The 26,839-nt window shown below is 34.7% G+C and overlaps 1 pseudogene; it reads left to right on the forward strand.

The window, feature by feature from the left end:
* Positions 1-11,663: 11,663 nt before the first annotated feature.
* LOC150021289 (keratin, type I cytoskeletal 18 pseudogene) lies at positions 11,664-12,954 on the forward strand (annotated as a pseudogene).
* Positions 12,955-26,839: the final 13,885 nt, after the last annotated feature.

Here is a 26,839-nt window from a genome sequence, read left to right on the forward strand (position 1 = left end):
AGCACCAAATCACTGACAATAAAAGCAAAGTGCTTCTATGACCACCAAGAAAACCTTTAACTCAGCTTGTTGAATCTGTTGCAAATGAACTTCCCAGGTTGTACCTGTGTATACAAGCAGTAGTTTAATGAGAACCAGTTTCTTGGAAGCATTGAGGAATTTGTTGAATATTTACTTTTATAAACAGAGATTTAATTAAGTGGCACCTGGTAGGAAAGAGCTGATCTGGGCTTGAGAGAACATATTCCATTTACAAAATTACCCCTCAGAGGGTATTCCTTGGATGAATTTAGCTCCGCAATTTACCTTTTAAGTACTTTTGCATATAAACAAGTAGTATGCATTGCACTTAGGAATTAGACTACTTTTATAATTATAAAGATCCAATAATAAATTATGCCTTGATTAAGGATGCGCCATCTAGATAACTTTTATCTGTAAATGCAAAATGCTCATATGTAACCACCCATAAAAAGAACTAAACTAGGAAATGTTTTTGAATGATTTTCAGTGTAGACTACATGGTTTAGCACATGAGGATGTTTGCCATGTAAAACAGCCTTAATCGTAATTGGTAAGAAGCTTTTATATGAGCTGCTTATTACTTACAACACATTTTTTTTTTGTGATTACTCCTGTTTAATACTGACTGTTCAATTTTTGTTATAACTTCAGTAAAACTTAAAATCTTATCAATATATCTCTTACTTGCTGAAAATGTAGTGAATATCCTTGTTCAATTCTTACTAAATGCAAGTAATAAATTGTCCTAAAAAGACAAGCTAGAATTTGACATATAATTTCAAAATAAATTTAAAATAAAATAAGAAAATTAATTTTAGTCATAATTATAACATTATTTAAAATAAAATATTTGCACTATTGAAAGATATCACTTATTTGTTATAACACTGTGTTTCCAGTCTCCATAACATGAGTTTACATGTTTTCAAATGAAGCAAACTACATTCGTTTAGTGCCTTCAATATTGCTTATGATGCTGCTACCTTATATTTGAAATTGTTATAAGAAACAATTCTTATTTCCCTGAACAGAATGAATGATTCTCGTGAATTAATTTAAGCAATTTTACCAATACAAACAATGATCGAGGAAACATTTTTATTCCTAAATAAATATAGATATGTATGTAGAGATACAAAATAACACATGGTTCATATGATTAAATATGTCAGCTCCATTCCTGTGAAACAAACTGAAAAAAGTTTATTATAAAACTTAATTTTAAAGGCAAAAATTATCAAATTCTTATTCTGCAAACTTTTTAAATGACAAGACAACATCAAACTAAAAAACCAGTAGCTACATTAAAAAATATATATTATTGATCATGTAAACTTTGAAAACAAGTACAATTTCAGAATCCTGTGGAATTTATTCCTTCTGTAATGCTTATTACAGTAAACTAGTTGCATTATTTAACAAGGACTATTTAGATTTGCTCATCTATTGGCATAATATAATTCTGTGATGCAAAAATAAATTTAGATGTGTTGAAAGATTGCTATCTTAAAAATGTGTATTACTATACAACTTTAAAATCCTTTTCTAATCAAAAGCACATATAGTATTGGTCAATGTAATCAGAAATTGATGAATACTACCACCCCGTTAAGAAGTTATAAAATCTAAGGTTAATAAGTTTAAATGACTAGACTTAGGATAAGAATTTATAAGACCTTTTTCTACCATTAGCTGCCTGCAAAAAACAGAGAAAGTGACTGGAAGTTAATCAGTTGTAGTAATTGTAGCTTTCATATTTCCTGATGAACTAGAGTCAGATAAGTGCTGAATATTGCATGTTTGCCTGCATGCGTATGTGTGTGTGTATGCACTTGTGTTTAAACAGAATTATGCATTTCTCTTGTTAGCACAAAGAGAGGAGCTTGACTGTTTACACATGCCACCTAAGATTCTTGATGTTACAAAGTCTGGAAATATAGGATTGCACTTCAAAACAATGTGTTCAATATGTTGTTATTCATAATATAGAAGCCTTTCTCGGTAAAATACATTTAAATTTAAAACAATGTTTCTGAAAGCAGTAAATACATTAGTTCTGCTTTTTCCCTACTGTTAGACCCACTGTAGTGTATTTTTTGCTTTTTTAAAATTTATAGCTGGACCAGATGCTTGAAATTTAGATACATTTCACCTCATAATGTGTCTTAAAGTTAAAGAAAACTTATTAAGCATATTATTTATGAATGCAACTAACTTTACGAAAATAAGTCAACTTACTTTTAACAAGCATTTGAATGAATAATTAGCATAAATATATAATTTTATATTTTTGCACTCTGAAGCCACTCTGTTTTAAACTCAATTTCATAAACATATAAAAACACATTCTGAATGGCCACATTTTGACATTTTTTATCATGTGTATGGTGAAGTTAAGTTTTTATTGTAGTAATATTAGCGATGTATTGCTATTGTAATAGGCCACATCTTTTATATTTAACAAGTTATGCAAATAAGATAATTTCCACAATTAATACAATTAATAAAAAGATATAAAACCTCAATCTCTTTCATAGCCCAACTGTGAATTATACTGGCATATGATAACATGGAAGTATAAATAATTAATCTAATCTACCCAGGATAGCTTTAGAATTGTTTTGATTCTTTTTTCCTGAGGGTATGACACATCATTAAGATACCAATTAAATCAATGAAGTGAATTTCTTTTAACCTATATGCTCAAAGAAATGAATAATTGAGAATTCTTAATTTTTAAAACAGAAAATTTAGTTTTATTTAAATCAAACGATTGTAAGAAAACTTTATCCTATGAGATTTGCATCTTTTCACTTTTAGGAATATTATTTTTTATTGTTGTCAAAAATGTTATTAAAATAATTATATATTATTATAATATTAAACCTTATAATAATTTTTAAGTTGGAAGACATTTTGCATGTTTTTAGAATATCAAAACCATTTGCCTGAATCTCTATTGTACATTTGTAAAAAGTTAATATATTAATGGATATATTGGAATAATGTACATATTAATTATTTTAATTTTTTGCTCAGTTTGTTAGAGTGTTCTGTACATCAAAAGGTTGTGGGTTTGATCCCTGGTTAGGCTGTGTACAGAAGGCAACCAATTGATGTTTCTCTCTCATATTGATATTTCTCCCTCTCTCTTTCCCTTCCCTTCTCTCTAAATCAATAAACTTATCCTCAGGAAAGGGTTAAAAAGTAAAATAAATCTTTTACTTTTTTTGTTATAAAATATTCAAATGCACAATTATTAATGTCTTTAATCCTGAAATATACTTCTAAAAGCTTTTACTTTAATATGAATATACATTTTTATAAATAGATTTAAACGGTGGAATGTTTTCTTTTTTTTTTTCAGATTTAATGTGTTTTATTGATTAAAATATTACATTTGTGCCAATTTCCCTTCCCTCTGCTCCCCTCCACCCGGTGGCCCCCCTCCCTCCAGTTGTCCCCCCCTTTTAGATTATGTCCATTAGTTGTGCATACAGTTCCTCCCAACCTCTCTCCGTCTATTCCATTCCCTCCTACCTTGATCCCCAATTCCTTTATCATCTCCCTCCCTTTCCCCATTCCCCCTCCCTGTTGACCTCCCCCCAATATGCTTCCCGTACCCACAGTTCCTTTTCCACTCTCGTTGCCTATTTAGTTTGCCTTTGTTTCATCTCCCTAGCTTCTGTTTTTTTAAACCAGTCCCTTTAACATCTCATATAACAGTGGTTTGGATCTAATGAACTCTTTCAGTTTTATTTTGTCCTGGAAACACTTTCTCTGTCCTTCTATTCTGAATGACAATTTCGCTGGATAGAGTATTCGTGGTTGTAGGTTTTGGATTTTCATTACTTTGAATATTTCTTGCCAGTCCCTTCTTGCTTGTAGGGTCTCCCTTGAGAAGTCAGCTGATAGTCTAATCGGGACCCCTTTGTACATAATTCTTTTCTTCTCTCTTGCTGCTTTTAAGATTCTCTCTTTATCTTTAATTTTTGACATTTTGATTATAATGTGTCTTGGAGTGGTTCTCCCTGGGTCCAGTCTCTTGGGAACTCTCCTTGCTTCCTGGACCTGCAAGTCTATTCCCTTCCCCAAGTCTGGGAAGTTCTCCTTTATTATATTTTCACTCAATTTTTCAAGTTCTAGTTCATCTTCTTCATTCTCAGGCAAACCAATGATTCTTATGTTGGGCCTTTTATAGCTGTCCCAGAGGTTTCTGATCCTCTCATTGTTGCTTCCCATTTCCTCTCGCTGCATTGGTTGACTGCTTGTTCCTTCTCCATATTCCAGTTTGTTGAAATGAACTCTGGATTTTTTCTCACCTTCTATCTCGTATGCGGTTTTGTTCCTTTCGTTATGAAATTTTTTCGCTTCTTTCTTATCTTTTTCCTGCTCTTTTGTGAATTCTGTAAGCCACCTGATAACAATGGCCCAGAACTGAGCCTCTGACAGGTTTCTTATCTGTTCATCTGTCAGGTTCTCTATCTGCTGTCTGGTGAGTTGTGTCACCGGGATTTCTATAGTTGTCTGCCTCATTTTGACAGATGCGTTTTGTTTTCTTGGGCCGGCTGTCCGGCGCAGTGCCTGTGTACTCGTAATGACCCAGCGACCGGCGCCGTTTGTCGTCACAAATCAGCGACCGGCGCCTGCCTGTCCGCGACCTATTTCGCAGCCCTGTGGTGCTTTCTTTGGGGGCGGGGGTCCAAGATGGATTCACACAGTTATTCAGCTAGGAGACCGGGATCCGTCCTCCCGCCCCCCTGGGCCTCACTGTTCAAGGCGATGAGGCGGCCGCTCTCCCCAGCGCCGGAGTCGCGCACCGCCAGGGGCTTGCGCAGCCGGGATTCCTCGCCGCCCGCCGCTGTCCAGGTGCGACTGCAAACAGCACTGCCCTCTTTAACTCTTACCTGCCCAAATGGCACCGCTGGTTTATAACTTCATATGTTGGACTTCCGTGTAGTTTTATTTTCTGGAATTTCTAGTTATCCTTTGTTTTGAAGTAGTTGTATTCCTCTCTAGTTGTAGAGGGAGACCTAGCGTGTCCGTCTAAGCCTCCATCTTGGCCGGAAGTCCGGAATGTTTTCAATGTTGTCCTCTACTTTATCAAGAAGAGCAGGTTGAATTAATTTTCATAATTCCTAAAATGAATTGGATTTTTGTTACTGGTAATTCAGCAGGTAGAGCCAGAATTCCTCAGTCATGACATGATTTTCAGCTGTTCTTTCCATTGCTTTCTGTCCCTGGCAGGAAAAACAACGCTAATACACTTTATTTGCAGTGGTATGAAATATATTTTTATACTTAATTCATTATGTATTCCCAGTAATGGGCTACAGAGACTGTTCTCCAGAGTGGGAAAGGTGCTGCTTTTGGAAACAACATAGAAGACTCAAAGTGGTAAGAAAATACAGGTGATACTCAATGATTCTCTAGAGGTTTCCTTTAGGGTTTTTGTTTGTTTGTTCAAGATATTATTGAATGGTTGACATTGTGTTTTTCAAAATAAGTTGGGCGTTTGTGTTTAGGGATTTGTAGTCCATAGATTATTAGGCAAATATATCAAGTGAAACTGAATTTTAACATCTAACAAGTTATTTTTATTTCTTTTCAATGCATTTTTAAATTATATGGAGTGCAATTTATGCTCGCAGTTATTGGTATATTTTACTATACCAATAATTTCAATCCTAAGCACAATAATTTGGGGTGTTAGTAGTAACTGGTAATATAATTTGTGAAAGTAAATGGTAAATATCAAAAACTAGTTTGTTTTTATAAGTGTATTATATGCTGGAATACCTAGTTAGATCACTTTGAATAATGCATTTATATTTTCTTGGCTTTAGTTGCTTTATCAAAGTAAAGAAAATAAATAGTAGCTATAGTTTTTAATGATTTTATAGTCTGGATAGGTGTGGTTTCAATAACATGCATTTAGAAGCTAAGGGGAAAATTGAAAAATGGCAGGGAATGTTAAAAGTAACAGGCCAAATCTGAGTTCCGCATGCTGAGCTCGGTACAAGCAAAGGTACCACATTCACTGCTGGTGTCCAGTTGTGCTGGGCCATTATTTGTGTGGTTCAAATTGCTGCTAGCCCTTCTGATATAATATTGGTGTTCTTATTGGTCTTTTAAATTTTTACTCTTTTAAGAATCCTCTAATAAAGTTAAATAACATTTAAAGCATCATTGTGAAGGAGTAATCAATGAAGTTACATTTTAATAATAAAAAAACTCAGACATTCACGCATACACCCCCTGTATATTTTCTTCTGTCGAGAGAATGAGATCTTTAGTGTTTTCTTTAATTATTCAAAGTCATAGCCTCCAGTGTAGCATTAGAGACAAGATAAGTCAACTTTATTTAAATGTCATATTATGGCTTTTGAGTTCTTTCTTTGTACTGGTCAATATTTATTTGTTCATAATTACATTATTTTATAGTTGGCACATGCTAACTTCTTATTTCAGTGTATTTGTGTTTTACCAGCTCATACAACTGATAAGCCTTTGATTTTTTGTCTTTAACACTGTAAGTTTTTCTTTGTAGTTCAGATCATATATGTTTTTATCATGTGTATATTTTATGTATAAGAACCATTGATTGCCATGTAGAAAAGCTACCAGAAACTTAGGGAGAACATGAGGAAAAGAAACCTCATTAGTGGTCAGTAAAATTAAAAATGTAAGTTGAGCTGTGATAATGTTAACACAAAAGAAATTGTGCCCATTTTCATGACACGTGGCAATTTTAGCAAAAATGAGAGATGACAAGTTGGGAGCTCAGGTTTTCCTCTTACATAAGAGGTATTTACTATGTATAAGGTTTTATTTTCAAGGCTAAATTACCTTATGAGGAGGGAGAAAAAGCTTAGTGTGGCGTGATGGAAGGAACATAGAGAATACAAGACAGCAGTGGGCAGGTATCTGGAGATGAAAGAGGACAGTGAACGGGACTACACAGAACAGATTCAATCTGGAGTTCAAAACCAGTGGCAAGGAAGGGCTATGACCATGTGGTCACAAATATGTAATTGTCCAATTATGAGATGCCATAAACCATGTGTAAAACTAAGATTCGGGAAATAGAACACCATCGGGTTAAAAACACAGGCTCAGTCTTCAGAAACCTACATATATTGTCTTAAAATTCCTCATTCTACCAGGTTTTGTGCAGTCATGCATACAATTACAAAATAGTTCCACAAGTTACATGCATAATGTTGTATATAAATAATTGTAAATATTTTCGTGCTGCAAATTAAGCACAATTATCCTTATCCAGTGCAACTGGAGTCCTCTACTCTTCTTTGAGATGTAAAAACTAGAAAGTTTGTAGTTGTTAATACAGGTCAATACAAATTAAATGCTATATTAGCAAACAGTAACTTTTTCTGTTAAGGTTCTAAGGGCAGGGCAGATATAATACTTCAACATGCATTCATTAAATTAAGAGAAAATTAAAAATGTATGGCAAGTAGAAGTTACAGGGCAAATAAAATGCATAAAGCAAACTAAATATATAAATGGTGCTATATATTAGAGTAAGCATTTAAAACACAGATGTATTCTCAAGTACTAGAAGAATGTTTGGAAATGTTCCAAGTTCTTTGAAAGAGTTATCACACTTAATTCTGCATTGATCCCAAGGTAGGATTGTTAGTATCTTGAAGTATTAGTGGCTTAACGGGGTTAAATAATTTGCTAAAATTCACACACCCAGCAAACAGAGTTATTTAAAGTTTGGATTTAGAGGCAAACAGTCCTTTTAAAGTGGCTGCTGTTTCCAGATGTTTGGCAGAATATCACAACTTGTTTTAAACCTGGCAGGAATCACAGTCTTGCTTTTAGTTAGCTAATTTTAAGCTTTGGTTACCTAAATTAGTTGTTCTCACTCCTTAGGGGTGTGGAACCCAGGACCTTGTCTGACTCTGTTCTTAAGAGCATCCTGGTTGCTGCTGAAACATCACATAAAACCGATGGTGTCTGATCCATGCCTGTCATGCTAACTTCTTGACAAATACAGGTAAATTCAGTCAGGAACTAGATAGATGGATTACATAGAATCCAGTCCGTCAGTCCCCTCTATCTACTTAATCTTCTGCAAAACCCTGGATTTCTTATAAGAACCGGTTATTTTATTTAATGCATTGAGAGAAATTAACTGCTAATCCTTACTGAGCAGCAGTAGATTATAGTTTTTAAAAACACTGACTGGAGCTAAAATGCTTGGGTTTAAATCTCAGTTCTGCCAATTACTACCTGTGTAACACTGGACGAACTACTTAACTTGTTTATGCCTCAGTTTCCTACAATTTCTTAAATTGGCATAACAATAGTAACCTACCTGTAGGATACCATCTGTTAGGATTAAATACTCAACACAGGTAAAGTGCTTAGAACAGGATGTCATATGTAAGAAGCATTGTAAAAAGATTTCTTCTGTAACTACTACTAGAGCTATAGTAGTATAGTAGTAGTTTCATGCTGGGAAAAATACTTTCTGGAAACTACTGATATACTTTGACAAAAACCTCTTACTTGTTTCTCAAGGGTAAACCCTATTACATATCATATTTCAAACATTAAAAAATATGCTTTTATCTATAAGACTTTAACAACAGCTGTAATTGACTTCCAACCGTTTCTTTTTTAATTCCAGCATTTTCTCTAGAAATATGGATAGAAGGAGATGTGCTAATAAATATAGTACAAACTTCTATCAGATAAAACCCACAATTATCTAGAACTCCCCTTGGCCTCATTGTGTCTTGTCTTTTGGGCAATTGAGCATATTTTCACATCTCCCTACAGCTACTTTCTCTAGTCCTGTTATTACCTGCTTCCTTTAGTGGATGATATGGTTACTTGCTGTGTCTGTACAGTTGTTACTGTACAACCACCAAATCTATTAACACCAACCCCCAAGCCAAATCTCAGTGGTGGTTTATTTGTTGCTCAACTCAGATTGATCAACATGGGTTGGAAGACAAATTAGTTTATTTTTGCCATTCAGTGATCCAGCTCCTGAGACCCCACTTCAGCATGTGTCTTCATGCTTCCTCCCTCATCCCATTAGAGGGGGCGTGTGCTGAAGCAGAAGTTCTTAAGCTACTAACAAGGAGAAACCCACATCATTCCTACCCATGTTTCATCAACCAAAGCAAAATCACATAGTTATACCTCACTCCAAAAGAAGAACTAGAGTGCAACTCTGGCTCTGTCAGACAGGCTTTTGCAACTAGCCCTCATGACCTTCATATCAGGATCAAGCTTATCTTTCCCTTTGCACTGTGGTCTTAGCTGCGTAGCAACTGGCTTTGAAATGTAGCTTTCTGATCAAATTAATGTATAATGTGAACCAGTTAAAAATAAATCAACTCTTGATTTGAATGCAAAATTTTTTCTTAACAGTCATTTGCTGTGTTAAGCATGCTTTATGTTCAGGGATATGAAAATATGAATGAAGAATGGAAATTATCCAAAAGGATTTGGTGCTGGCAGAGAGCCTCTTAGCACTGTGAATGCTTGTGGGAAAACTTGCCCCTGCCTCCATTGCTTACAATATGTGTATAATTGCCATGGATATATTTAGATTATTTTTATTGAAATAGTTTAAATGGTTATAGACTTACAGTTATTATGGAGAAGAAAATGAACTAATTATTTCCAGTGAGCTAAAGTGAGGATAAATTGCATCAAATTTAGGTGATGATCTACCTTTCATCCCTGTGAAATGAAGAATCATAAGCTATGCACCTTTTAACTGAATCTCTTCATGGAAAATGAATAGGGCAAGGCAGAGTCAATCTGTTAATTTTGGCTGTATTAACCAGCCATGAGAATTCCTGCACAGTCTCTCAGAGCCAATATAAATCAGGACGGTGACCTTAATGAACAGATTGTCCACCAGTTAGTAGGGTTCACTGAAGTGTACAGGCAAAGATTGTGTTTTGTGTGTTTAGAAAGTAATTATTTTTCCAATCTATCTCATTATATCATTTGATAATGTATTTAAAGACATATTAGAAATTATCTTAGCAAACATTGTAAGTTCTCTTAGGAAAGAGATTACAATTACAGGCCAAGAACTACTAGCTAATGGTGAGCAAAACAAAGGTATAAAAATGGATAAAGGTGGACAACTTAAATGCAAAGAAAACATTTTAGTTGTAAGCACATTATAAAATAATTGTAAGTAAAATTAAACGAGTAATTTCATTGTGAAAATGAATATATATATTTGAGAGATTTCTTTTCAAAGATTCTTTTTATCTAATTACTAAAAAGCATTGGTTATGGTAAATTTCTAATGGTGTATCACAAATACCGGTGTGAATGATAAGAATGTGGTGTTTCGAAAAGAAGTTACAGTGTGAGGCAAAAGTAGGTTTACAGTTGTTCTTAAGGAAAATAACACAAATAATAAATAACAATATAAGAATAAACTCTTCCATACACAACTGTAAACCTATTTTTGCCCCACCTTGTATTTCTCAAACTATTATTTATGTTTCAAGAAAAGTCTAAGAACCAACCTCTAACTTCTAACTCTGTAGTCTAACTTGTAAATTATCATCACTATCCTGGAGTATTTCCTTAACATTGTAAGCAGTCATCCTATTTCAACCGTTTCCTCTCTTCAGCTTATTTTCAACATTGCAGCCAGCATTTTCTGATAAAATGTAAGTCAAGACATGTAATGTCATGATTCCAGCTCTCCAAAGTTTTCCATTTCACTCAAAAAAAAAAAAACAAAAACAAAAACTAAACAAAACAGAGTCTTTCAATGGCCTGTCAGGCAATGCACCAGCTGACTATTTCTGACCTTGTCTCCAGTTAGGCCTCCTGCCACCTCCTTGTGCACAGCTCACACTGGTCTCTTTGCTGTGCCAGGAGCATAAGTCAGGTATTTGTTCATTAGTCACTTTATACTTGCTGTTTGTTCCCTTAATATTTTGTTATCCATTTGGATTTCTACTGCACCAAATGTTTCAGAGCCTTATTCAAAATATACTCTCAACTCTTTCCAGATCACCCCCTGCCACATTTTAACATTGCCTGTTCTCCTTACCAGCTTTATATTCTATTGCACTTATGACCATCTAACAAATTTTATGTTTCACACACACACACACACGGGTGCACGCGCACACACAAGGACTTTCTCATTTCTCTAAAAAATAAGCTTCACAAGAGCAAGATTTGAAAATAGGTATCAATACAAATTGTGTAACTATAATTGGAGAGCAAGCTTTTTACCACTGATAAAAGAATTTCTCAAATTAAGGTACATGTAATGTGGAGCATACAAAGTCATGTCCCAAGTATATGTCAATCATAAGGATAAAATGGGCACGTCTTTCAGTAGAAGTGAATTTGGCCCCCAAATATAGGTTTTTGCCTAAAACAGGCCACTAAGAGCCTAATTCCAATTCCTATAGAATGTTTACTGTTCTGTGGTAAGGAGAAAATGTTGTGGAGATTATTCAAAAGCATTGCTTTAATATACCATATATTTTTTGAGTTTGAATTCATTTTACATCAATAAATGCTTATTTTGTCACCTACTATGAAAAAGAAAATCAGACTGCAGCTTCAACCTGAGTCTCGGCTTCTCGCCTTTCTCTGTGAGCAACATGAGCTTCAGCACATGCTCCAGCTTCTCCACAAACTACCGGAGCCCGGGCTCCATGCAGTCTCCCAGCCACTGGGTCCGGCCGGCCACCAGCGCAGCCAGCGTCTGTGCAGGTGCCCGGGGCTCGGGCTCCCGGATCTCGGTGTCCCACTCCACCAGCGTGCGGGGCAACTGGGGGTCCGGGGGCCTGGCTGCAGGGATGGCCGGGGGTTTGGCAGGCATAGGGGGCATCCAGAGAGAGGAGACTATGCAATGCCTGAATGACTGCCTGGCCTCCTACCTGGAGAGGGTGAGAAGCCTGGAGGCTGAGAATCGGACACTGGAGAGCAAAATCTGGGAACACCTAGAGAGGAAGGGACCCCAGGTCAGAGACTGGGCGCATTATTTCAAGATCATCGAGGACCTGAAGGCTCAGATCTTTGCAAATTCTGTGGACAATGCCCGCATCATTCTGCAGATTGACAATGCCCGTCTTGCTGCTGATGACTTCAGAGTCAAGTATGAGACGGAGCTGGCCATGCGCCAGTCTGTGGAGAATGACATCAATGGGCTCCGAAAGGTCATCACTCAGACACCAACATCACTGGGCTGCAGCTGGAGACGGAGATCGAGACTCTCAAGGAGGAGCTGCTCTTCATGAAGAAGAACCATGAGGAGGAAGTAAATGGTCTACAAAACCAAATTGCCAACTCTGGGCTGACTGTGGAGTTGGATGCCCCCAAATCTCAGGACCTCAGCAAAATCATGGAGGACATCCGGGCCCAGTATGACGATCCGGCTCCAAAGAACCGAGAGGAGCTAGACAAGTACTGGTCCCATCAGATGAGGAGAGCACCACAGTGGTCAGCTCGCAGACCGCTGAGATAGGAGCTGCTGAGATGACACTCGCGGAGCTGAGACATACGGTCCAGTCTTTTGAGACTGACCTGGACTCAATGAGAAATCTGAAGGCCAGTTTGGAGCACAACCTGAGGGAGGTGGAGACGCGCTATGCCATGCAGATGGAGCAGCTCAATGGGATTCTGCTGCACCTGGAGTCAGAGCTGGCCCAGACCCGGACAGAGGGGCGGCGCCAGGCCCAGGAGTATGAGGCCCTGCTGAACATCAAGGTCAAGCTGGAGGCTGAAATTGCCACCTACCACCAACTACTGGAAGAAGGGGAGGACTTCGATCTTGTTGACATCCTGGACAACAGCCACTCCTTACAAACAATCCAAAAGACCACCACCCACAGGATTGTGGACGGCAAAGCGGTGTCTGAGGTCAATGACACCAAAGTTTTGAGGCGTTAAAGGCAGCAGAAGTGTGGGATGTTTTTGCGGGGCAGGAGGCCAATAAAAAGTTAAGAGTTAAAAAAAATAAGTGAAAAAGAGAAAGAAAATCAGTACTACAATTAACAGATTTCTTTTATTACTTTACCTCCTTGTATAATTTCTTTAAAAATATTGGACTGACTTTGGTCAAGTTCTTAATACAATGCCATGTGCATGTTAGTCACTATGTCTCATCTACCCATTGGTCCATCTAGATACCAAATTTTCTGTGTTTTACATAAAGAAGATTTTTCTTTTCTTGGTATTCTACATCCCTAGTGTCCATATATAGAATGGTAGCAATCTTGTATTATTTTCAATAATATATGGTGGAGTATAGGAACTTTGACAAATACAATAGCTTTCATGATTATCATAAAATTAAAAAAAATAAAGGTACAAGAGAATATTGAATAAAAGCTAAAGACTATAATTTTTATATTAGTATAGTCTATCAGCCTTTGGATTGATAGGCAAGAGAATTATTTCTGTCATGTTTAGTAATGTAGGCAAGTTGAGATAATGGAATGATATAATTTAAATTGGTTTATAGTCATTTAAATCTATTTATAATAATTAGAATCTTTTGATTGTGTACACATATGTGGAAATAAAGAAATGTAGAATGTTTCACAGTATATGACCTTTTGGATAAATTTAATTTCCACGGAACAATTAAATTTTTTTTTACCTTACCTAACTAACATATTGAATAGGTGTTATTGATATGACAATAGAAATTTTGCACTTAGGAGATTACCTGGACAAATATTGAACAATAAAGTTATTTCAGTTTGGCATAAAAGTTTAAGTATAGACAATGAAGATAAATTATCTGGGTTTGATTTCCAGCTTTGTTATTCAGTAGCTATATAACTTTGGGCAAGTTCTAAACCTTTGTGCCTTGGTTTCCTCATCTGAAAGTGAATATTATATTAACATTTCTTAGGACTTCTGTGAGTTGATACCTATAAACACTTAGAACAGTGGCTGGAATGTACTATAGACTTGGAATCCACAGTTTCTTAAGCAACACACAAACAACCAGATAAGTTTCTTGTTGGTCTTTGTTATATTAACAGTAACTGTACTGTAGTATCTCTATGATTTATATCAAGGTATCAGTTAACATATTTTGTGGTGACTTTTGTTGATGAATACCTCATTAAGGCATCAGCATTCTTTTTTTGATTTTTAATCAGGCCTTTGATTTATGAATGGCAAATAGAGTATACAAACCCAAGCAAATTGGTATCTAATAAATATTTTAAATCTATTGACTCTCTTTGGCTTTATTCATGTATTAAGACAATTAAATTTTAAAAGTTATTTTAGGAATAATTAATGTTAGGTATGTTTTATCAAAATAACCATTGATTTATAGAAGCACTCCTTGCATTGTAACATTATGTGTGATTGTATTTGGAATTTCATTTATTTCAAATAATATCTAAATAAAATTCAGACATGAATTGTTAAGTTTCTAAATATTGCTTCTGTGGAAACACAGATAGCTTGTATTGGATTTTCTCTCTGAAAGACATACAATATAAATGAGTTGTTTTGAAGGTATTATTTCACCAAGGTTGGAGACCAATTGTATTATGTGACACTCCAGAATTTACTTCACAAGGATTTGATTTGTGAGTTGTTATTCCTTTTATGCCACCATGAAAGCATGGAACACATAAAGACATTGAAAAGGCAGAATTGCACTTGAATAAAATAATGGCTTGAGGGGAAAAAAGCATTAAGTACTAGGTGAAGTACCACATTAATTGGGAGTCAGGAATTTCATTAGGGGGTGAATGGGTTGTTTAGGCAGTGTTCAAAAGGCCCAGATTGGAACAAAGAAAATAAGCCATTTTCATGAGAGAGCACTAGAGATAGATCTTTTTAAACTTTTCTGTAAAGATACATGTACATGGATACCATTTTAAACTACAGGGTGGTATGAGTAATGAGTATTAGTCTAACAATTATCAATAGTAAATTTCTCTTTATTTAATACTATTTATTTATCTATGTTGATTTTTTCATACATTTTGCTGTTTTCTTTATTCTGCAGTTTGAACTGTTCCCATCCTTCAGAAATAATTTTTTATTTGCCTAAGTATGGAAACAACATAAATCAATTGAATGTACATTAGTATGGCATCAACATATCTATTTATCTATCTACAATTTTTTCAGGATGTTAAACGACTAAGAATTTAATTAGTGTTGACCAATTTATGCTATTTCCATTTATATACTTAACAAGTTACAAATATGCAATATGTATATGGAAATGGCTTACATATATATGAAATTTGGAAATAGAAAGGCTGTTTTGAATTTTTAATCATTACTAATCACTAAGTAAAAGATGAATATTATTATAAATGGCTTGTTACTAATTCACATAATTGAAAATTATTCTAGAAATATAGTCACCCCAAGTGACTATTGTTTGAGTGATGTTCATACTTAAAGTTATAAACTTTACTAGTCAGATTTTGTAATATTCACATTTTTATTGTTAGATATAATATTGACCCAACTTTACCTAGACAGGTCATTTAATGAATATCATAGCATGTAAATAGACATGTTTGGTTCAAAGAGAGCATGAGCCTAAGATGAGGTCAAGGTAGATGGGTTCAACTATATGGGAGCAAAGCCCTCTCTGAGTTCCAAAGCTAAGCCCTGCAGATAGCAGAGCTTCCCAGGCTTCTAAAAAGGGAGCAGCTGCAGCAAGTAACTGGACCATTTCGCCTGTCAGCACCACCTGAGGACAGATGAGGCACATGGCTTATCTCAGGAAGCTCTGAAAAATACGGCTAAACAAATTGAAAATGTCACTTTTAAATGTTCAACTTTCAGAGTATATTCCATATTTGATTTACTAATTTATTCTTGGTGTGGCACACAGAAATAATAATTATTGGTCACAACTGCATAATGTTTAAAAGGATATAGTAATTTTAGTTTTATTAACAGCATATATAATAGGAATTTTTAACATACTGAATAAGAAATTCCACAAAACAATTATATGACCAGTATTTTCTCTGAATTTGTAGCTGTCTTTTCAATTTCTTTATGGTTTCTTGTGATGAGCATACACTCTTGATTTTAATATAGTCACATTTATGGGGAGCATTAAATGGTTTGTCCTATTTTGTGTCTTGATAAAGAAATTTCAGTTGTTAAAAAGATATTTTTCTCTAACATTCTTTTAACATTTTGCTTTTCAAAATTAAGATTTTAATCCTCCTTTAATTGATAGTTGGTATGCAGTGGAAGGTAATACTGTAATTTTAGTCTTAATGCATGGGTAACCACTCATCCCAGACTCAATTTGTGAATAGTTCCCCTTTGCCCACATAACTGCTGTGCAAATTCTGTCATACATTCCAGTTGCACTCATGGATTTATTTCTCTGTGGGCTCTATTCTGCTCTGTTGGTCAGTAGAATTATATCCTCCCAAATACCATGAGCTGTAATTACCACAGATTCATAGGAAGTCTTGATACCTTACAGGGGCACATCTTGGCAAGAATAAAAATAATTCCTTTGTGGATTGAGGAGCACTTCTTCTTCAGGAGTGTCTTGGGCATTCTTTGGGAAGGCCATGTTGCATTTCTCAGCCACTCTATCCAGCTTGCTCTGTGGGAAAGGGGAGTAGAGAGAGGATGACTGTATTCTCAGAGAACCTTCCCTATCCTTTAAGACCAGCAGTGCCTCAAAACATGTGCCATTCAGTTTTTATGTAATTGGACATAGTAAGCATCATGTTGAAAATGGATGTCCATATTTCAAATAGTGTGATTTTTAAAAGTATATTTTTAAACAAGGCATCTAAAGAATTAATATATAAGACATTATATATGGGGAGAACCCCCCCCCCTCCAAAATGGAATTATCTTCTGGAGGATGAACACCTTGTAGTACAGGCTTCCCCTGCTAGATGTGAGTGTTCTAGGAATCCAGCTGTAACAGTGTACCCGCTGGTGTTGTTGTGAGAGGCTGCATTAAGCCTTAGTGAATTTTTTTGAAGACTCTTTTAATGCATTTACTCAGTTCATGATGGGTGATTTATGAACACACCTACCCACATCATACTGAGTGTTCAGTAGTTTTTGACCCAAAATGGCATGGCCCCCATTCCTCACCCTCTCTATTCACCCAGTCTTTCCCAAAGTGATTTGTTGTTTTCTGGATGAAAAAAAAAAATTCTCAAAAGGAAAAATTTTGGTGATGTGGACGAGGTGAAACGAAAAATGACCGAAGCACAAAAAGACATCAAAATCGATGAGTTCAGAAACTGTTTTGAGCAGCGGAAGAAGCATCTCGATAGTTGTATTGTATCAAATGAGAGCACTTTGAACGTGACTGAAGTTTAAACATGTAAGAATAAATATACATTTTTATAATTAATTCCAGGTTTTTTGGGTCCCCCTTCTTTAATATGTTTACCATTAATATTTAAAAAAATCTCCATTAGGTGCACCTCTTTTAAATCAGCTGCATGTGATTATTTATAATTAGTCTGAATATGTTAAATAGCAAATCAATGCATATCCACAGTATCATAGGATCACAATTCTCTTAAACACAAACTATTTTCCTGTCTGTTTTCACAATGTCTTAACAATGGATATTGGTATACTGAGTTTTTTGATAACTAGAAAGAAGCTACGTGGTCTTTTCTGGTACACCAATGTGTATATCTGAGTGAAGGTTAAGGTTAACTTAATTTCTCACTTCAGTTGAAAATCAATTCTTCCACCCTTTTGTCATAATCCTACAACTATATAGAGAAACTATTCTATTATTGAGTTATATTTGAATTTTCACAGGGAATTAAATTTTAGCTTTCAGTAACTGAAAGATTTTATAGGATGACAGTACCTTTTTGTCTGTATTTACCTTAATAGGTAGTGACCCTGGAGTACTACAGGGGTTTTCATAGGTGTTCTTTGCTAAGAATAAAGGACAGTCAGGAGAGGAAGGGGGGAATATGTGGTCTTTATGCTGGTGGACAATGGTGAACAAAAGACATTGCTACACTCACAGATAGGAATTCTGTACTTTTAAGGAACATTTAAAATGTAGGCGTTAGTAATAAAACAGCCACTTGTATTTTTATCTGATAGTTTTTTTTTTTGTGAGTTGTCAGAGATTTTTCTGTTGAAAAGCAAATAATTTCCTTATTAAGTTATAAAATAGTTAGCATATAGGTCTGATAATTGCTCTTATCAGTTTCCTGAGATAGGATTTTAAATTAGTTTATTAGCTAAAATTCAGTTCATTAAGAAAATTAATCAAGTGGCAAGGAAACTTCAGAGAATGCAATGTATATACCTATCTGATATATGAGAGGCCAAAGTTCTCCTTTGTTTATTGAGGCTAAACTAACATCTTGGAATATGCCTTCTTTAAGTTTAATGAGCAGAGTCATATTAGATTAGAGTACAAGAATATAACAGAGAACAAATGAGTATAGATATGAACTTATAGACTAGCCCCAGTTTCTTCTCCAGGTCAGTGTCCCTGTTTTGGAGAACAATCTAGATGCTGATAAGTTAGCTCTATACAAATTATTCTCTTACATCATTTAATTTTGAGATTTTATACAAAACAGTTTACATTCCATGTATATATTTTATACTTTTTTTAAAATTTAATCATTTGTATTGTTAATGTCTCTTCATGTCAGTAGACTTCAAAAATAATTTTGTTGTGATTGCATCATAACTTATCATAACAATAAGACTTGTTATGAACTATTCTAAGTATTATTTATAGTTCATAATATACATTTTATATACATAATTAGAATCTCAAGTGTCATTCCAGAAAGGGAATTTATAACAAAAATATATTCATTAAGAAAAAATACACCATTTTCATAATGTTGACCAAATTGCTTTCCAGAAAGTCTTATAATTTGAAATTATTTTCAGTAGTTTAACATTTTAAAAATAGTCATTAACATGACTAAATACAGATATATATATATATATGTAGATATGTATATCTATACACATACATGCATATGTACACACAACACACACACATATATATGTATATATATATATATACACATATATATACACACACACACACACACATATATATATATATATATATATAGAGAGAGAGAGAGAGAGAGAGAGAATTGATAGGTACAAAAGGCATTAAAATAGTGTTTATTAATATTGAGGTACAAAGTAACCTATACTTTTATTTCTTTATTTTGAATGAGGGTTTTTAGTACTTTCAGTATTTTGAATCAGGGTTTTTCATGTTGCTGGCCAATAAATTAATCCAGGAATTTCTTCTTTACTTTTACGCTAATTAAGTTCTTTCTTATCTTAAGACTAGTTATCTACATCTTTTTTTTCTTTAAATATTTTATATACTTATTTCTAGAGAGAAGGGAGGGGAGAGAAAAAGAAAGGGAGAGAAACACCAATGTGTGGTTGCCTCTTCCATGTCCCCAACTGGGGACTTGGCTTACAACCCTGGCATATGCCCTGACTGGGGATCGAACCCATGAACCTTTAGTTCACAGGCTGGCATTGCGTTCAATCCACCATGCCACACCAGCCAGGGCTTACATCTTTTTCTTGTGGTTTCATTTCTGTGGCTTTAATTTTCTCATTTAACTCTTCATAATACATCTGGAATTCATTATAATATAAAACGAGGATCTCATTTCATTTTTAAATGAAGGTAATTTTCTCATGAAAATCAAAACTTTGTTTTTTGCATTGGTTTGCAAGTTTCCCTAATCTGCAAACACACACACATGCATGACTACATACACATCTGGGATGTTCTCTAAGATTATCTACTTGTTGTCCATATTTGTAGATCAAAAAAAAAAGAAAATATACAATATGGAATCCTTCCAATTCATGATCCTTCTCAAAATTTTTCTTGGGTATTTTCTCCTGTTTATTCTTTTAGATAAATTTAAAAGCATTACTTCAAATTTAAAATACTCAATTGTTAATTTGTCTAAGCTTGCACAAATGTTAGAAATTTGTTCTCAAAGAATTGACATTTATGCAATAATTAGCCTTCCCATGAAGGAATAAGGCTCTGAGGAATTACATAACTAGCGAAGGAATTCAATAATTGAAAGAACTTACATCTAATGGGAGATAGAGGGAATAAATATTACTTTTGTCCTGAATGTAAAGTGAAAATGATTGAATAATTTGTACCATATTTTTGATACGAAACCTAAATTATTAGCCAGTTGCCTCTTTCTGTGGACTAAGTCTGTCTCAGAGATAAAGTGAGCTTGTAAATCTACAGGACAGATACACGTCTCAGTAAAGCCATTTTTGTCATGGTCCCATTAAATATAATACAGATGAAATATTAATTCTGTTTGTTCCATTTTGTTATAGAAACTATGCTCTTCTGATTTCTAACATTGATCAATTTAGCTGAACCAGAAAACATTTCATATCACAGCATTTATTGATTGGTTTTGCTGAAATGAATTTCAGTATATTCAAGATTTAAACATTAACTTTAAAGCTGTGGGGAAAAAGAACTTGAATGCAACTTTTCAAGGATTTAGCTAGGAAGATGGTGAGGCAGGTGTCAAGTAGGTCACTTTGCCAGATAGAATGCTTCTCTGTGGAGTCTGAAAGGAGGTCACAAGTGGTCCTCCCTGCTGTTACAAAGGGATGTCCTGGCTTCTTCATTTTCTCTGGGGTCTCTATAAGGCCTGGAATCTGAGTCATATTGTTGATATGACAGGTATGGATATACAGGATTAACGCAAGATGTTGAATAAAACTGAAACAAAAAACTAAGTAGTTTTATTTTTATCCTCATTTGACAACATTTTTCATTGCTTTTTCTAGAGAGAGTGGAAGGGAGAGAAAGAAACATTGATGTGAGAGAGAAACATTGATCAGTTGCCTCCTATATGCACCCAAACCAGGGATGGGACCCACAATCTAGGCATGTGCCCTGACTGGAAATTGAACCCACGACTTTTTGCTTATGGGACGATGCTCCCACTAACTGAGCCACACTGGCCAGGGTAGTAACTTTATTTTTAATCAGCACTATTTGTTGCACAAATATTTAATGAGCTCATTATATGAACAATTAATGTTTAACCAATAGGCATCTAGTAGTTAACATAACAAGCAAGTTCCTGCTTACATTATGTGGTGTGGGTTGGATCTTCCAGTTTAATCTTTAGTAGATCTTAAAATCTGTGTTATTATGAGGATGAGAAGAATAAATATGTGATCAAAGAAATGCTCCTCCAGTAGAATATGTATATTGTAAAGCTTAAGTTGGGCCTTGTACAAATAATACCAATTACAAGGATTTATGTAGAGTGCTTACCCATTGTTTCTAAACATCTTGGAGTAAATTACTTATTTATTTTTACAAACATGTCAAAATTTATGTATGTTTGTATATATTTACACTTCTAAGTATTATTTTAGCTTTTAAATTAATGATTCAGGTAGTAAAGTATTGGACTTAACTAGAAATAATATTATTTTGAGGTTTTAAAAGTCTAATGGAAATCACTTAATAGATAGATACCTTCTATTTAATTAAAGTTGTGGTTAAGATTTGTATTTCTAGGTTTTATTTAAAAAAGGCTTCTATATAGATTATATAAATTCCCAAGAGATTTATACATAGTATTTTTAAATAGTATTATTTCTGCACTTTACATAGTATTATATTGCTACTTGTAGTTTAATCTCAGAATACAGCTTTTACTTATAGATTTAAATTACACAGCAAAAATATTTTCAAAAAGTTACCAATGTTTATTTTTATGTCAATCATATATATTTACAGTATTTCTGAAAACATTATATTTACAAGTGTAAATGAGGCCACAAAGTCAAATAGCAGTGTATATTATGTAACTAGAGGAAGAGATGTTATAAAGAACATATACATATATGGGACACTTGAAAAACATGAATTATACAATTTAGTTATCTTTCCAATACACAAATGGAAATTCAAGTAACCTCAATCTCAAACTTACCATATAAATTTGAAATAGCTATACATGATTGTAATTCAATTGTCATTCTCTATGAAGCATAGTCATTCATGTTATTGTGTATCATATTCAATTATAACATTATAAAATTTATAATTAGTATTATCATGTTACTAACAAAAACCAATAATACATTATTAGATTTTTGTGAGTAGCAAATCTCGAATCCATACTAAAAAGACTGTAAAAAACTTTTAAAGACTTTGCAGGTTGAACGCTTCAAGAGCAGTTTATTGTTAGCACCCATAGCAGATTAAGGATTTGCCAGATGACATTTGAGATAGATCTTAAAACTCTGGTAAAAGAAAACAAAACTTTTTTATAGAGAAAGTTGTGAAATGGGGCAAAAAGCATCTTGGACATAAGGAACCACATTAAATGAAGTGCAGAAGCAGGAAAAAGTTCAGTGAACATCGTGTACTACCCCTTAGCTATACTGAAGATAGATCAATATGTCAGTGGTTGTCAGGTTATCGACAGACTGAATGATATAGAATTTGTAATTTATTTGAAGAACAAAAAGTAGCCTCAGGACTTTATACATTCAGAACATAAAGCTGTGTATTTAAAATATAAAAATGAAACCCAACTATATGTTGCCTTCAGGTGACACATCTAGGCTGAAAAGGCAAAGGTAGGCACAAAGTGAAAGGGTGGAAAATGATTACCCAAGCAAATAGCATTCACAGAAAAGCAGGTGTAGCCATACTTACACATGACAACATATACCTCAAGGTCACAAAGGTAACAAGAGAAAAATATGAACATTTATAATAATAAAGGGAACAGTAAATCAAAACTGTATAACATTTCTCTCTGTCTCTTTCTTTCTCAGAGAGCACAAAAATATATAAATCAACTACTAACAGAACTAAAGGAAAAATGACAAAAACATAATCATAGATTACAGTTGGGGAAATTAATACTCCACTGACAGCTCTCAATAATTTATCCAAACAAAATCAATAAAGAAATATTGATCTTAATTGACACATGTAACCAAATAGATATAATTGACATTTACAGAGCCTTTCACCCCAGAACAATAAATTATACAATCTTCTCCAGTGCATACAGAACATTCTCAAAGATAAAGAAAGTATGTTGGCTCACAAAACTAACCTCAACAAATTCAAGAAGTTTGAAATTATAACAAGCATATTCTCTGACAACAATGCTTTGAAATGAGAAATCAGCTACAAAAAGTAAGTTAAAAAAACCAAAAATATAGAGATTAAACAGCATACTATTAAAAAATGACTGGGTCAAAGAAGAAATAAAAGGTGAGATCAAAGAATATATAGAGACAAATATGAATGACAATATGACATATCAATGCTTGTGGGATGCAACCAAAGTGGTAATAAGAGGCAAGTTCATTATCATTACAGACCTATCTCAAGAAACAATATAATTCTAAGCAAACAACCTAACATCACATCTTAAAGAACTAGAATAGAGGAACAAAAGCAACCAAAGTCAGAGGAAAGGAAACAATAAAAATTGGAGCAGAATTGAATGAAATGTATAACAAGAAGACTACACAAAAATTCATCCAATGAAGAGCCACGTCTTTGAAAATATTAATAAAATTGACAAACCTTTGTCTAGACTCATGAAAAAAAGAACTAAGACTTATAAACAAAATAATAAATGAAAGAAGTTACCATGGATATCACAGATATACAAAGGATCATCCTAGAATACTAGAAAAGTATGCTAAGCCAAATAGATGGTGATGGAAGGAGATTTGACACAATGCAGTATACAGATCATGTATCATAGAAATGTGTACTTGAAACCTATGTAATCTTATTAACTAATGTCACTTAATAAATAAGTAAAAGAAAGATATAAAAATAAACATATAGTATATCCACATACTCCTGTTTCTCCAAAATGAAGACTTTTATGTTCAAACATAAAGACTATACAAACACTTATTTGTTTGCCCCTTCACTTTTGTTTTACTTAATTTTAAGTATATTTTATTATCTTGTTACAATAGCCCCAATGTTTTTTCCCTTTGCTCCTCTCCACCCAGTAGCCCCCTTCCCTCCAGCAATCCCACCACACTTTAGTTCATGTCCATGGGTTGTGCATATAACTTCTTTTGCTTCACCCTTTCCTATATTATTCTTAACTTCCCTCTCTCTACTTTGTACCAATTGATTATTTTTCTTAATCTCTACACCATTTCCCCTTTTTTACCCCTTCTCCATCCCTAGCTGATAACCCTGCAAATGATCCCCATACCTATGATTCTTTTCCTATTCTGGTTTGCTTAGTTGGATTTTGTTTATATTTTTTTAGATTCAGTTGTTGATAGTTGTGAGTTTGTTGTCATTTTAATGTTCATAGTTTTGACCTTCTTTTTCTTAAGTAAGTCCTTTTGACATTTCATAAAATAATGGTTTGGTGATGATGAACTTCTTTAGCTTCACCTTGTCTGGGAAGCACTTTATCTGCCCTTCCATTCTAAATGATAGCTTTGCTGGATAGAGTAATCTTGGTTGTAGCTCCTTGCTTTTCATCACCTTGAATACTTCTTGCCAGTCTCTTCTTGCCTGCAAAGTTTCATTTGAGAAATCAGCTACTAGTCTTATAGGCACCTCTTTGTTTGTAACTCTCTTCTTTTCTCTTGCTGCTTTTAAGATTCTCTCTTTATCTTGAACTTTTGGCATTTTAATTATGATGTGTCTTGGTGTGGTCCTCCTTTGGTCTAGCTTGTTTGGGACTCTCTGTGCTTCCTGGCCTTGTATGTCTATTTCCTTCACCAAATTTGGAGAGTTTTCCTTCATTGTTTTTTATTTAGGCTTTTAATTTCTTGCTCTTCCTCTTCTCCTTCTGGCACCCCTATGATTTGGATGTTGGTACATTTAAATTTGTCCCAGAGCTCTCTAAGCTTCTCCTTGGTTTATTCAAGTCTTGTTTCCTCATTCTGCACTGGTTGACTGTTTTTTTCTTCCTTATGTTCCAAATCATTGATATGAACTCTGATTTTCTTCCCTTCACCATTGGTTTTGTGTGGATTTTCCTTTGTTTCATTTAGCATAGCCTTTAATTCTTCCCTTATGTGTCTGCCATATGTAAGCATATCTGTCAAACCTGTGAGCATCTTTATCACCAATGTTTTGAGCTCTACATCTTTTAAGTTGGCTATCTCCTCATCTGTTAGGTTGACTATCTCCTTGTTGCTCAGATCTCGCACTGGAACCTTGATCTGTTCCCTCTTCTGGGCCATACCTCTCTGTCTCCTCATCTTGACAGGCTCTTGTGTTTGTTTGCCTCTGTGTCTTCAGTAGAGCTGTTGCACTTGTTATGTTGTAAGGGGCTGAGCCTTAAGGATTCTTCAGTACAGGTGACCTGTTTTACCATGTTGTGGTGCTTTGTGTGGTAGAGGGGTCTGAGAGGAAACAATGCCGCTTGCTCAGCACTCGCCCCTGCTCCAGGCACTTCTCCCACTTTGTATGGGACTGGTGCCTCTCTACGTCTTGTCCTTGCTGTCGTTCCCAGAGTGGGTGGGTCTGCAGATGTTCTAAGCCATAAGGGCTCTTTAAAAAAGTGGACTCTGCTGAGAGACTGGCAGTTTCTTCCTCCACCGAAATCCCTACTGGTTTTCATAGTCAGAACCAATGAGGTTTTATTTTCCCTAGCGCAGGGACTGTGGGTTGCATGGTGTGGTCAGGAGCTGGGAATGCTCCGCAGGTGCCCCTCTTGACTTTTTTAAATGTTTGACTGTGCTTCCACTGGCCTGCCACTGCCACACCTGCCACCACCACAACACCGCGTCTTATCTTCCCTGGCTCCTCCCCTCCTACCTGTCTGGATGAGTATTTCTTCTTTATGTTTTTGTTTGTTGGACATCCACGCAGCTCAATTTTCTGGAACTTCTGATTGTCTCTAGTTTCGAGGTGGTTGTATTCCTTCTTAGTTGTGGAGGGAGATGCAGTGTGTCTGCCTAGATCTCCATCTTGGCTGGAAGTTCCTCACTTGATTTTTATGGCAAACTCTATTTATGTAATAGCTTAGAAGTAATTTGTTTGTTTTATCAAAATCTTTGGCATGTATTCTAGTATTTAAAAAGTTATGCTGATCATTGTGCATGCATTTTATTTGAAGAAATTGCTACTGTTAAATGAATAGACACAGGATTCATTTTGTCTCTGGGTTTATTTTATTTTTTTTACATACTTTACACATATCATCTTGATATAGCTATGTGAAGGAGAGCTGGCTTATGCTGAAAAACAAGATAACTGGTAGACACGGGCAAGTATCATAAAATACTTAGTTACTTTCTGGTGCTTTTTCAAATATATTAAGGAGATGTTGTTACAGACAACATCAAGATAGAGTTCATAATTTCTGCCTTCAACAGAGAGGAGATATAAGGAATATTGAGAAATGTCTGCATAAATTTTGCTCCTGCTTGAGTCCATTTCTGTCTCTAGCCCCTGTTTCCAATCAATTGTCAGGCACAGATTATATCTTCAAAATCCTAAATAGCCCACTTCAGCCCATCAGGGGAATGCCTGGCCTCACTGAGTTCCAGTATTTAAAGTTTCCTCCTTTCCCGATAGGAGTGGTGTAGGAATACGTCTCCTGAGGCTTGTTCAGAATGTAATAAGGCATGTCTTGATTTGTAAAGGCAAGTCTCTGCAATTGCTTTATTATTTCTTTTAAAATGATAATCTGCCCCAAATGAATAGATACATTAAGTTGGGAACTTATCTTTCACATGTTTGAACATTATATTTATATGTTATTGTTTATATATTATTATTATTATTGAAGAATGCATTTGA

This window comes from Furipterus horrens, unplaced genomic scaffold (genome assembly GCF_987537825.1).
Source record: "Furipterus horrens unplaced genomic scaffold, mFurHor1.1.pri manual_scaffold_1, whole genome shotgun sequence".
NCBI lineage: Eukaryota > Metazoa > Chordata > Mammalia > Chiroptera > Furipteridae > Furipterus > Furipterus horrens.